The following is a 15,020-nucleotide window of genomic DNA, read 5'->3' as shown; positions in this document are numbered from 1 at the left end:
TACGAGCGACAAAAATATCAAGGAAATGCCTGTGGCTAAAAGGAACACAGAACTGGCTGACATCATTACTAGCAGGAATTGTGTGAACTAGAGAAGTTGAGTGGAAATGTTTAAACAATACTTAGTTGGTCATTTTGCAGCTTTGTAGCTTCAGTTGAAGCCAGCTCAACTTCTGATTGTATAGATTTTGTAGCTACAGTTGTTGTGCATCGCTTATATCTTCATGTCACTGGCTTCCATTGAAAATGATAGCATTATAGCTGCCATATTGTGAAGGCAGCTTCAGGCAGTTTATTCTTTTAGGGCAAAAAAATCATAAATTGTATTTGTATTAGCCTTGGATCAAGGCTGTCATAGATTTATTTTAATGAGTCAGACATTAGCTTCGGTATATGACAGTCAGGTCTCAATCTCCCTATCACTGGAAATCTGCATGCAAAGCCTACATACAACATATACAGTTCTGACTCTGTCGCCACAGAATGTTAACTTGCCATTTGGAACCTGTGTGCACTAAATTCTGTAGCTTTCTCATTTACATGGAGTGTAATAACGGCTTTCACCTGTTGTGCCCTAGCTGCCACTACCGCACCCATTGAAGAATACAGGAAAATTCCGACAGCCGAGATTTTATTGAACATAAATACGGATTACAGTTCACACAGCCTGTTGGTACTCTGGGCTCCATGACAACAAAATATTTCATTATTTGCATATAGGCCATTACAATTTGTAAACAATGCCATCTTCATGCCATTTCACCCCTGATGACTCTGGCATACCTCTCATGTTAAAGTATTTTATTTACAGATGCAGGTCACACAACCTGGATCAGGGTGTAGTTCACATGCCTCCTTCCTGAACATGCTTCTAAATTTAACCCTGTGCGTGCAGGTCAAGCCAGGGGGTTATCTTTCTCCTCCCAGTCACATCCTCGCCCCGGGACCTCCGGATGACTATAGAGGAAGAGTCTGGATTCTGATGCCATAGTAGTCGTTTCGTCGTTTCGTTTTTTATTACTCATTTTTCCTCCTTCGGGCTGTAATCAAGGCGTGTCCCTCTCCCCCTGTCTCTGTCCTTGTCATCTGTGTCTCTAGCCACTCTGGGATAGTCATTGTTGTGTTTTCCTTTTAGAAAATATCAGGGACTGGAAGAAGTGCCACTGGCAAGACTCGATCCTGGACCTATACTGTCGTTAATTTGGGTCTGGAGGATGTTCTTAGCCACTTGATGAGCAAAACTCTCCATCTCACACTCTCCATCTCTCTCCCTCCATCTCTCCCCCCCCCCCTCTCTCTCTCCCTCTTTCTCTCTCTCTCCTCTCATTCTGTATCTATAAAGATATTGTTAGCATGCATTATGTCGTATCCTTCGCTGCAAATATAAATATATTTCCATTTAAGACAAAACATTTTCTAACCTGAAATTGATCCCCATGTGTACACGCACGCACGCACGCACGCACATTCACACTTAACACTCACAATCACACAATCTCTTTCTTCACTCAGTTGGGGTGGATGGGTCTAAGAATAAATTACCCTGTGTTTAGATACAGGAGTTCAGACATTTAGCAGCCAAATGCCAAATACAAATCTGATCTCTCCAAGGCTAGAAGAGAAGATGCTATAGGCCTACTGCCTCAAACCACAGGAATTGCATTAGTAATGAAACCAAGAAAATATTAAGCCTATTGAGTCTACAGTATCTCATGTTCAGATCATTGGTACAGACATGGGCGGCATTTTGTTGATATTATTTATGGCATATTATTATTGTTGATAAGTAATCGAATTTGAAACACACTCGAGAACCGTTAGCCCCACGTACTTAATTCGACACACGCGTTCCACACCCACACAGGGAATGCAGTGCCCGGTGTCAAGTCGGTCGGACCCACGGTTGTCCAGATCGAACCGCCACAAAAGGCCTCTGCCCGGGCTCTGGACAGGGCCCATGCTCCATATATGGAGCTGGCCTGTTCTGACATCACAGGCATGCATGTGTCAGGCATGCCTGACACAGAACTCCATATAGGAATAAGTGCGAGAAAATGCTTAAAATTATAATAATAATAAATACCTTAAAACCTGAAATGACCAAATGGTTGACGCCCCTTTCAAATGTGCCAGTGAGTGAGCTGTCTCTCGCTTTTTTGGCTGAGCGGAGCGTTTTTGAAAAGTTGAGAAATGAGAATAGTTAAACCTTGACACTTTTTATCAGCTGACCAGTCACAATAAAACATGTCTGTCTTAAGATTGCTGACTCAAACATTCTCAACAGGTCTTCAAATAAGAAGTAAAAAATGTAAACTTTTCAGACAGTGCTCCTGGACAACGTGATAGGCCTATTTATATATTATTTATCTTTGTCTGGCTGCAATTACCCCACACAATCACCATATGGTCCTGTTGGAAAATAGTTTTGTTGTCTATTGAAAAAGAAAAAGGAAGAGCTGAAAGCAAGCAGCTGCTCTGTCGCTGATACAGCATCAAATGGGAGAAGTGGAAGAAGGATATGAAGATTGAGTGACACAACCCAGACAGAGAGAGAGAGAGAGAGAGAGAGAGAGAGAGAGAGAGAGAGACCAACAGGAAAACAGGACCTGAAGACACAATGGTGCCAAAACAGGCCCACATGCAGACAGGCTCGCAGATAGACAAAATAGAGGACAAACCAAAAGAGGACAGAGCAAAAGACAGGCTATCCAATGGAACAGCATGCAGAACAGCAACAGACAGACAGACAGACAGACTTATAGCATGTTACTTAGACAGCACTAGAATAGCATTTTATGTAGTCATAGCACTTTATAGTATAGTATAGTATAGTATAGTATAGTATAGTATAGTATAGTATAGTTTCATTATATATAGATATTCCATGGTTACGTTCTTAGCTTACGCATGTTTCATGATAACTTTTTATGTATGTATTGCCATGCTTTTTGTTCTTGCTTAATGTAAGTCGCTCTGTGGCTCTGGATTAAGAGCGTCTGCTAAATGCCTAAATTGTAAATTGACTGACCGACCGACCGACATGAACCCTATTCCGGGCCCAACAATCACCCCAAAATAGCAGATCTACAAACTCCCAATGTATCACTAATATGCAACGCATTGTGAACTTGACGATCTGCTATTTCGGCAAAGACATTTGATGTTGTGGAAAAAAGGGACCTAATATAGAGTCCTGGTGGACCCCAGTCAACTAAGTGTTTAATAAAATGGTTCATCTGTGAGAGAAAGGCAGTATAACATAGCTGTGCTCTGTTGGAGTTGATGAACCTTCAACTTCAGTGAAGGATGGGGAGATTAGTAGCCTACTGTAACATGACTGCATTACCCCTCTAAAATGAGATGAGGCATCTCAAGGGGATTATCCTTTCAATAAAGGTATATATATACGGTATTACACTACAACCTTTTGCAGATGCATGTTGGTTAGTTTTTGACAACATTATGCATTTTATTGTCTACAGAATGCTACTAATGCTACTTACATACAGTAGCATGATGTTTAGACTGATAATATTTAGGTTCGATACCTTGTACTGTATGTTATTTACTTTGTAGCACTATGTAGTATGTATGTGTTGTTCGCTACAGGGACATTAATTACATCTTATCTTATCATGTGACCATTTGATGTGATCAAGTGATCTTGCACTTTATAAGTCTCTCTGGATAAGAGCGTCTGATAAATTAATTGTAAGCATTTGCACATAGTGCACAGTGCACACGCACCCACGCACGCAGTGCACACACTGCACAGTATAGTGCATAGTGCACACGCACACACGCACACCTGAGTCCTGGAATTTGTAGATACCGTAGCCTATTGTAGATAGCAGCTTTGTTTTTTAATAGAGACAATGGTAGAAATTGTTTCAACACTGCAGTAATTAGGCTATACACAATGAAAGGTTTGACTGATTTGTTGACTGTTGCTGAGAAAGCCTTAGGAAGACGAGAGCAGAAGAATCTTTGATTCAAAGTATATTTTGTGGAAACTTTATATTTTGTTACAACAAAACTCATTTTGCAGAGCTATTTGACTGAATTTAGTCGATATTCACTTGGATCACCTTAAATTCGATCAGTAGTATAGACCAACTTGTTATCAGTTTAATTGTATACAACAACCTCACATGAGCTGCATGGCAATTTATTTTTTCCTAAACAATAACTTATTACAGACTGTGCTGGGATACACCCAGTGTTGTCACGTAATATAGAAGCCTCCACCAGTCCTCAGTTGAACTTGGTGCTCTTGTTTACACTTAACGAAGAGGAGATGTATGATTTAACTTGTCCCAAAAGCGCCCCCACCGACCCACCTCTGTCTCTATCGTCTTACGGACTACCCTGTGTTCTCACAACCAAGTCAAGTTGCACAGCAGCAATCAAACACCCTTTATGACTGCACTGGATTGTTCAGTCCTTTGTGCCTCTCCTCGCTGCCTTCAGACATTCAAAGTGAATTGCTTTGCAAGATTCACGCACGTTAGGTTGTTGCCGGGGAAACACTTTGGCGCCATTACAAAAGGCAGCAGTAGCAGCCAGCTGACTGCATGCACCAGCTCTCCGTTCCTCACAGAGTTCCTGTGCACTCACTGTCAAATATCTCATCACCCCTCCTCTGCCCCCGGTCAATGAAAAACTAAGCACACCCCACCCCTCTCTCCCCCCATCTCTTATGGTCCTTGTGAGAGGGGGAGGTGGCGTGGGAGACGAGACGTTGGACAATTCAGCAGTAGAGCCAATGCTGGCCACCAGGCTCACAATGTGAGGTCTCTGTATACAGCACTGGACCCAACACACAGAGAGGCCTTTCTCATGAGTCCTCTTGCTCAAGCAGTCCCACGCCAGCATTCCTCTGTTCCCCTAATTATGCAGCAAACACATGCCCATTCACGTGCCAATCACGTAACATGGCCAACCTCAGCTTCGGTGCCACTCAGTAACATGATTAAGGAAGCAAGCCGGATGGTTTGGTCCAAGAGGGCAAACTTGAAGGAAGGACAGAGATGTGATGGAAAGTATTGCATAACAGTGATAATAAAAGAGAGGTTGATTATGTTGATGTGCCTTGAAGCGACAAACACGGCTCCATGCTGTGTCCCTTGCTTCTTTAACTAAGGTCTAATGAGCCTGGAGCTAGGGTTCATCTCATGTCAGAACCATAATCATATTAATGTTACTGTATTCTATAGAACTTCCCCCCTCAGCCACCTGCACATCTCAACATGACACTTGAACTGTCATTGCATTTAGCATGGGACAAATTCAACCCCCAGATTCCCAGATGTCCCAGCTGACAAGGTTCCCATCTGCAAACGTGCTAAGCCATGCAGCAGAAAAAAGTACAAATACAAATGTGTTATAACAAAATGCATAAACAAATGCAGAGCAGCTTCACAACAACATTTTTGTTTAAGTAGAAACAGAAAATGGGATTTTTAGTCGGCCCACTGTTTGGGAACCATGCAGTGGACTACACCACCAACATGTTGATTATATCTTGGCCACACACCAACTTTATTCTGTCACAAAGACAGAAAAAAACACTTAGGCAGGAAGGGAGGTGAAGGCAGGACCCCTGTTGGGCTGGGGAAGTTGAGTGATTATTGGCTCATACTCAGATCAAGTGCTAAGGCATGAAAACCACACCACTTGATCTTTATTGATGATATGTTCATGTTTTGGACGGGTGATGAAGAGGGACTTTAGTTATCCATTTAAACTCATGTGAGACGATACATTTTCCAGACATTAAACTAAGCAAATATGGAGTTAGAAAATCTTATTCAACTACTGAACATTCTCATTAAAAAAATAATATGAGTCCATAGCCATTACCATAGAGTCAGCACCAGTCAGCACCATAGCCATTACCATAGAGTCAACACCATTGAGTCAGCACCAGAGTCAGCACCATACTTCTGTAACATAATTATGATGGAGAAAATAAAACAAATGTATTTCATCATCATAGGTTGATTCATTCATGTTGTTGTTCTGCGGGCATTAGACATGCAGCGCACGCACGCATGCACGTTCTTTGTATATCACTCGTTTGTGTCCTTGTTTTGTTTTGTTTTGTCAAAGCAGCTTGTGAAATCACTCACTCATTTTCATTTTCCTTCCTCCCAACTTCAAAGCTATGGCAATTTAAACGTTCAAACGTACTGCATTCTTGATTCTCGTCGCCAATGTGAGGTCTGTTGTGGTGAACCCCTCCCCCTGTGTTATAGCCTGTAGGATGTAGAGTATAGACTATGCGAAGCATCTGAAACTGTAGGACCATGAGGTACACATTTAACCCTCTTAGGTCTAGTATAGGCCTGAGAGACCCATCTTTCTTTGGGCTCAGAAAGTAGGTGGAGTAGAACCCATCGTTCTGTGAACGTAGGTGACCCATTGTTATGCTTTTTTGTCCAAGAGCTTGGCCACCTCTTGAGACAAACACTGGGCCTTCACAGGGTCTGTGACTGAAGTCACCCTGACCCGGGCCGTGAAGGTGGTGGGGGTCGACGGCGGAACTGCAATCTGTAACCATGGGACATTGTTGTAACGACCTATGCATCCCTGGCATGGTCTGCCCAGTAATTCAGGTTGGGGGGGGGGGGGGGGGGGGGGGGTGTCTACGCCCTGGGCTGATGTTGCCATCCGCCTGCCACCGCCTGGTCACGTTACCAGGTCTGCGGCTGAGGATTCAGGTAGCCCAGGCATCCCGGATCCCGTGCGCCACGTGGCTTAGAGGGTCAACTGGGTGGTGCCATCGAGCCTCTGGCCCGTTGACCCCAGTCCTCTGAAGCCTGCCTTGACTGCTGCCTACGCTGCAGTGCCTCGTTTGTCTCCGGGCCAAACAAGGAGGCCAGGGTCCTTGCATCCTTGCTTCAGTGGGCAGATGCACCTGGCTCAGCCCAGCACTCCTTCAGCTGACTTAAGTAGTGGGGCGAAGTTGGGACAGCAATGGGTGGCATTTTAGCGGCGGCAACCTGTTTGAAGAACGGGTTACTCGCCCCGCGAGCGGCTGACGGGTCGTCCACCTCAATCTTAGCCAGGGCAGGACGCAGCGTTGCACGCAATGTGTAGGGCCCGATCCCCAGCTCAGTGCTTCTTGAGCTCCTGCGGGATGTCTCTGATACATCCTCAGCCTGCACACTATCCAGCTGGGGATCACCCCGAGAACATGGAACATAGAGTCTGAAGCTCCACCGTCTGTGGCGGGGGAGGCGGTGGCCGTATCATTGCCTTAAAGGAGAATTCCATATACTAAAAGGCTTTCTTACCTTTCTTTGTAGTTGTTACGTCCCCACCAAAGAGGTCCAGGTGTTATTTTGTGCAAAAGCTCCTTATTGGCTATTTCCCCTACCATAAGCCCTAAAATGAATTGCATTGAATTGAATGGGAATTGAATGGGGCTATGGGTGTTGTGCTAATTCGCTTATTTCCATCGCTCAAAATTATAATTTCTTTGTATATATCCTCTCTTCATAATGTAAATAATATCACAAGCGGCACACTAGAAAGCATTCTAGCATGGAATTCTCCTTTAAGGTGCTCTATTTCAGCCCGCAAATCGTCCATCTCATGGCGATATGGAGCAGTTGTGACACCGTTGACCTCTTCTGGGCCGGGTGACCGCACCTGCCACGAGACCCTGCAAATACAGAACTGATGTACAGATTCTAGGAGATAAACTTACTGATGATACTCACGTCAGGTAGAGAGAAGTTCAAAGATGCCGCACGTAGGCTGTCACATGCTTATATAGCCTACTGGGACGCACGGGCAGTTTACACGTCACATGACTTTGTTTATATTAAGACTCGAGCTGTGCAGAGCGCGAGAGGCATGCACCTATATGTAACCTGGTGGGCAAGGAATTTACTCTTAATGTTTAAAAATGGTATCAAGGAAATACAATAACTCTAAATTGGGTTCCCCATTATGCACAAGTTCGCTAATGAGATTGAGACATGAGTTTTCCCCCAAGCATATGAAAGTTTATTTAAGTTAGCTCAGAACAATGTTGCAATAGCACATTGCAACATTAAAGATGTTTATCATTTATCATTATTGATCATTTATCATTTATCATTTATCATCATTTAGCATTTATCATAATTGATCATTTATCATCATTTATCATTTATCATCATTCATCATCATTTATCCTTTATCATCATTTATCATTTATCATCATTCATAATGTATCATTTATCATTCATCATCATTTATCATTTATCATTCATCATCATTTATCATTCATCATCATTTATCATTTATCATTCATCACCATTTATCATCATTTATCATTCATCATTTATCATCATTTTAATTTATCATTTATCATTCATCATTTATCATTTATCATCACTAGTCCTTACCCATTCTGAATATATGAATCATTCATCATTTATCATCATTTTCATTTATCATTATTGATCATCATTTATCATTTATCATTTATCATCATTTATCATTTATCATTTATCATTCATCATCATTTATCATTTATGATCATTTAGCATTTATCATCATTTATCATTTATCATTTATCATTTACCATTATCATAATTTATCATAATTTATCATAATTTATCATTTATCATCATTTATCATTCATCATTTATCAACATTTTCATTTATCATTTATCATTTATCTTTTATCATTCATCATTTATCATGTATCATCATTTATCATTCACCATTTATCATAATTTATCATCATCATTATCATTGATTTATTTAAGTTTAAATTTAAGAACAATGTTGCAATAGCACATTCATTTATTATTAATATATATTAATGTAGATGCAATGGAATTCATTTCTAAAACAAACCAAACAACAAAAACATTATACAGACGAAATGGCTCAAATAATAAAATCAAATGCTAAAATCAGTCTAAACAAAACAGCAGTGATGACATCTAAGGAAGTGGAAACGACAGACATTTAGTACACTATAAACAAAGAAGTCATTGCAAGAACAATTTGATATGATGTTTTATGTTGGCTATTTGAGTGTTTGTACGTGTTCATTCACATCTTTCTCCCCTCTGGCACATGAGCTCATCACTCCCAGGCACATGAACTCACCCTGGTAGTAGTAACAAAATAAATAATTAAAATACTTATTTAGTACAATGATCTAAATAACATCAATTCACAGTGTTACTCACCAAAGGTAGGGAAAAGATAAAACAATTAAAACAGGAGACCCAGGTCTCAGGACCCACAGCCAACACCAAGCAACCTGTTTGTTAGTCTGCAGGACCTTTAAGTGACAGGGCAGCCAGTCTACAGTGGCCCTTGAGGCTCAACTTTGCCTGGCTACATAGCTGACTCAATGTAAGGATGGTGTTCAGTTGGGCTGGCCACCATGGTGGTCAGCCATCCACGGTCATGCTTGTCCTGTGCTGTATTCTGTAGGCTACTCTGCAAATAAAACCGACCTCCGGGAACATCTCTCTGCCTGCCTGCTTGCCTGCCTGCCTGCCTGCGCCTCTCTTAATCTGTCTGCCTGAGTCTCAGAACTTCTCAGTTTTTGCCTGAGATTCTCAAGTCTTTAGGCGGTGGAGAGAACACACTATCCTGGTTACAATATACGTCACCTGTGAGATAAACTTCTGTGACTGTGGTTGCTGTCTCATCCACCTTCTTTTCACCTCTCATACAGTTATACTGTGCCATTGTTGACTTTGCAATGCGGAACAGACAAAAAGTTGATGACATCTGAGAAGTGAAACCATATGTGACTGAATTGTCTCTTGACCTCATGATCGAAAGGCCTGAGACCAAATGAAAAGAGGTAACCTTTCAGATGTTGAAGTGTCAACCCACCCCCCCCTCCCCCTCAAAGAAGCATAAAACAGGCCTCCATCTTGTGGGGCTTCCTACTCTGCACCTTGAAACCCCTGTACACACATGTACATAGGCACAGACACAGACACACTATATAGCTTATAGGACATAGACTAGGACACAGAGAATTATGGTTTTATGATTGAAAACACGCACGCACGCACGCACGCACGCACGCACGCACGCACGCACGCACACACACACACACACACACACACACACACACACACTTCAATTCAAAGGGCTTTATTGGCATGAGAAAACATACGTTTACATTGCCAAAGCAGAAAGTACAATAAAATAATACAGCAATACAATCAAAACAAAAATGATGTACATTTGAAGGTCAGATTCTTCAATAGATCAATTTCTATGTACCAAGATGATCACTCGATGCAAGTATAGTGCAGGAATATACACAATGATTAGTCTTTAGGGTGGTTGTGTTCCATTTGATATCCTTCTCCTATCACAGCAACTCACAAATCTTGCTGCTGCTGTGTTTGCACATTGTTGTACTTCGCCCAGCAGATATGGGAGTTTTTTGTCATTGGTCATGTTTTCAAAATCTCCGTGTGTGGTTGTAATCTGTGGGAAGTATGTGTCTCTGATGTCTTGGTACAATGGACAGATGGTTAGGAAGTGTAGCTCGGTTTCCACTTGATTTTGTCTGCCTATGATGGCCTTTCTCGGTCGCGAGACTGTGCTCACTGAGTCTGTACCTAGTTAAGATTTTGTTTTGTTTTGGGTCGGTCAAGGTGCTCAGGTATTCTGCCACTGTGTATTCTCTGTTTAGGGCCAGATAGCATTCTAGTTTACTCTGCTTTTGTGTTGCTTCTTTCCAATGTGTCAGATAGTATTCCTTTTTCTGTTTTATAATTTGGTTTAGTCCAATGGGTTTTCTATCTCGTGGCTCTGTTTGTGTTTGTGCCCGGAGTTCCAGGGCCAGCTGGCTGAGGGGGCATCTCTCTAGAGTTTCGCTGTGTGTGAGTGCCTTGTTATGGAGTGCATCTAGGTCACTTTCTTTTAGGTGGGTGTAGAACTTCACAGAGTCCAGTATTTTAAGCCAGGTTTTAATTGGGATGTCTATTTCTTTTGATGGCATAGAATGCCCTTCTTGCCTTGTCTGAGTCTCTCAGGTCCTTTACATCTTGGTTGTATAGTTCCCTGTGCTGCTGATGTTTAGGCCAAGGTATAGGTATAGTTTTTTGTTTGTTTGAAAAATTGGTGGTTTTGGCGGCTGGACCTTTTTGGTCCACACACACACACGCACGCACGCACGCACGCACACGCACACGCACACGCACACGCACACGCACACGCACACACACACACACACATATATATATATATATATATATATATATATATATATATATATATATCACTCATTCTTGAGATGAGGGACAAAAGTGGAAAAAACATGTCCCACACATAAGAGCCTTATTTTATGTAAAAAATAAATTAATTCATAAAAATAAAAGCACTTGCAAAGTTAAGTGTAATACAGTTGTGTATTATTATGCCCTTAATTTCATTATAATTGTTTTCATATTCCATCTGAATTAGTTAAAAGCAGGCCCTGTACCCAAAAAGGCCTGTATTTAGCCTGTCCCCAGCAAGTGGCCACAATTTCAAACTGCCAAAAAAGTGTCTAATACTGTCACAATCACATAAATATACATACTAAATTAAAGTAGATTGTCAACAACATAGCAAATAATATACACAGTTAATTTTAATTTATATTTTCTATTAAATATCTCATATCAAATGTTCGTCCCACGTCTCCGTCAACTCCGTCAGGTTTTTTTAAAAGTCTTAAATTAATCAGAAAATATTGTCGACAGATTTAGCCTGAAGACTCCTTTTCCAAGTCCCATTTATATTTGTTGCAACAGTGGAGTACCTGGTCTGACAAGCATTCAATTGTTTGATATTTTAAACAAACAATGTTGATAACAATGTGGTCACAGCTTTTACATGTCAACTCCGTCAGGACATTATTATGATCTTTGTTAAGAATTCCAAAATAATGTTTATTATTTTAGTTTAGGGGTTAGGTTTAGCTAACAAAATTAAGCAAAAAAAAAATGGCTACATTGTACTAAAGAGGGTTAAGATGAAAACAAATGCCATTTTGTCAACTCCGTCAGACGTCAACTCCGTCAGATTTTGTGTCTGACGGAGTTGACGTGTATCTGACGGAGTTGACAAAAGTGTTCCTAAAACAATAAAATTATTGTTTTTGAATAATGGGCAGTATTCTAATTTGGCACACAGTTAGAGCATGCCTTAAGGAACATTTTTGGCTATGGGGCCAACACAGATTTGTCTCGTGGTGACCATGGCAGCCATATTACAAAAGAGCCGCCACCTGATGTTATTTTACAATAACTCAAGTTCTACACCACCTAGGATCTTGATTCTGGTGACGAAGACCTCATTTTCAAGGATGAGGGATACAGTGGTACAATTTAGACTTTCCCTGTGACCATGGCAGCCATTTTTCAAAATGGCCGCCACCTGCTGTTATTTTACAATAACTCAAGTTCTACACCACCTAGGATCTTGATTCTGGTGACTAATCATACATTTTCAAGGATGTGGGGTACATTGGTAATATTTAGATTTGTCCTGTGACCATAGCAGCCATTTTTTTTTCAAAATGGCCGCCACCTGCTGTTATTTTACAATAACTCAAGTTTTAGACCACCTAGGATCTTGATTTTGGCGACTAATCATACATTTTAAAAGATGAGAAATACAGTGGTACTATTTAGATTTGTCCTGTGACCATGGCAGCCATTGTTTTTCAAAATGACCACCAACCTGCTGTTATTTTACCAATAACTCAAGTTTTAGACCACCAAGGATCTTGATTCTGGCGACTAATCATTACATTTTCAAGGATGAACTTTCTCTGGGAGAGGTAAGGGCTTATTTCAGGTGCAGGTTGAGTTTCTACTGACAGGACATTAAAAGGAGGTGGGCTTTCTGGCCTTTGACTTGCCCCTTTCAGGTACAGATGCACAGTTTGACTTCACTGGCCACTGCAGGGAACTGTGGGGGAGAAACTTTGGTCTCTTGACACCCCGATTAGGTTCAGGGTTTTTTTTGGTGGAGACTTGCCTTTCATGACATCTTTGCTGCAGCAGTTGATCTCCTTACTGCCAGTGGTGGCACACTCTGGGTCTCTGGGGCATTGTATCTTGGTGGCCTCCTGCCAGTGTTTCTCCATCCTTCTCCTGAGCTCTGTGTTCTGGGGCTCTGTTATAGTCAACTTACATTGTCTTGGCTGGAGATTGCTTTCCTGCAGGGTCCAGCCCAGTCTTGTGCAGATGGCTGCTGGCCCACCTGGAGGCCCCAACTTCACTTCTTCGGTTGGTGTGATTAGGTGGGGTGGTCTTCCCCAATCAGGATGAGGGGTTTGACCCTTTCAAACGGCAGTCTGATTGCTTTGGTTGACATGCTGGGGACACAGAGAAAGACACTGATGCCTTCAGTGTCTGCACATCCTGCCTGATGGTCCTGAAGCCAAATCTTCTGTCTTCAGTCTTTCCCTCACTGTTCACTGCTCACTGTTCACCTCACCGAATTTAGCCCAAGGAGTTTGACCCCTAGTTTGGCCATAGACCCCCTAGTTTGGCCATAGCCACTTGCCCAAAGGTGCCGACATGTGCTGACCTCATCACATCTGTGATGATGGCTATGGCCGTTTTTAGCCAACGTAGTGTTTTTTGTGCAAAACTAATGCTTGGAATGGATCCAGAATCATGAAAAGCCCCTAGTTTGACATGCCACATGCTACTTAAAGCATAATGAAATTTAGAACATTTAGCCTTATATTGGTTGTTGATGGTACCCAACTTTCAGCAGCTGTCAAACATGCCCCTAGGGTGGTCAAATAGAAACCAATGTGGGATATGTTAGTAGACACCTTTACAAACATTGGTGAAGAAAATTCTTGGTAAGAAATGTATTCACAGATTTTATATTATTCTGATAATATTCCCTGAGTAAATTGGTAAAATAATAGCAGGTCCACCATTTTTGAAAATGTCTACCATCCATGGTCACAGGATAAATCTAAATAGTACAACTGTATTCCTCACCCTTGAAAATGTATGATTAGTCACCAGAATCAAGATCCTAGGTGGTGTAGAACTTGAGTTATTGGGAAATAACAGAAAGTTGGCGGCCATTTTGAAAAATGTCTACCATGGTCACAGGACAAATCTAAATAGTACCAATGTATCCCACATCCTTGAAAATGTATGATTAGTCACCAGAATCAAGATCCTAGGTGGTGTAGAACTTGAGTTATTGGGAAATAACAGAAAGTTGGCGGCCATTTTGAAAAATGGCTGCCATGTTCATAGGGCAAATCTAAATAGTACCACTGTATTCCTCATCCTTGAAAATGTGGGATTAGTCACCAGAATCAAGATCCTAGGTGGTCTAGAACCTAAATCAGTTAAACTTGTCAACTCCGTCAGATGTTCGTCAACTCCGTCAGACGTTCGTCCCGTGATGTTTTTGTTAATTTCCAAAGAAATAGAAAATTTGCTGTCAAATCTTTTGTGCTTATGTATTGAAACACCAACTGAAATGATACGTAATGATGATTTTTTTTTTTTTTTACATGGTTTTCATGTTATAATATTGAAAATAAAGGTTGAAATGACGGTTTTGAGAAATTGGATATTTCATAATAGTGTGATATTGGAACAAAATAATATTAAAAGATTTGTATTACTTAACTTGATTACTGAAAGCCATTATAAGATAACTGAGGACTTTATATTATTGTTGAAATGATAAAATTCAATTAAAAGGGATTTTAGTGTGTCTGACGGAGTTGACATGAATCAGGTATTAAGTGCATAAATGTCCCATTTTAGAAAGAAATGTTATGCGAAAAACCTGTTCCTTCTCAAGATTGGTAGTTGAGACCTGTGTCTACAAATACATCTATTTGATTTGAATGTATCTTAAAAAAAAAAAAAATCCAGTTTGAAAAAGGTTTTGTCCCTTATCTCAAGAATGGGTGATATATATATAATTTTTTACTATAAAAAATATCTCTCATATGTTCATGAAATGATGATTCCGAACAGTTTACAGTTCGCTCGGATGATG

The 15,020-nt window shown here is 41.0% G+C and overlaps 1 protein-coding gene across 1 annotated transcript in view; it reads right to left on the bottom strand.

The window, feature by feature from the left end:
- rnf24 (ring finger protein 24) overlaps window positions 1-15,020 on the bottom strand; it is a 355,323-nt gene that overhangs the window by 64,219 nt on the left and 276,084 nt on the right. The gene's annotated exons all lie outside the window — the stretch shown is intronic.

The sequence above is a fragment of the Protomyctophum bolini genome (genome assembly GCF_963924005.1).
Source record: "Protomyctophum bolini genome assembly, chromosome: 3".
Classification (NCBI taxonomy): Eukaryota; Metazoa; Chordata; class Actinopteri; order Myctophiformes; family Myctophidae; genus Protomyctophum; species Protomyctophum bolini.
This window is presented reverse-complemented; position numbering and strand designations above follow the sequence as displayed.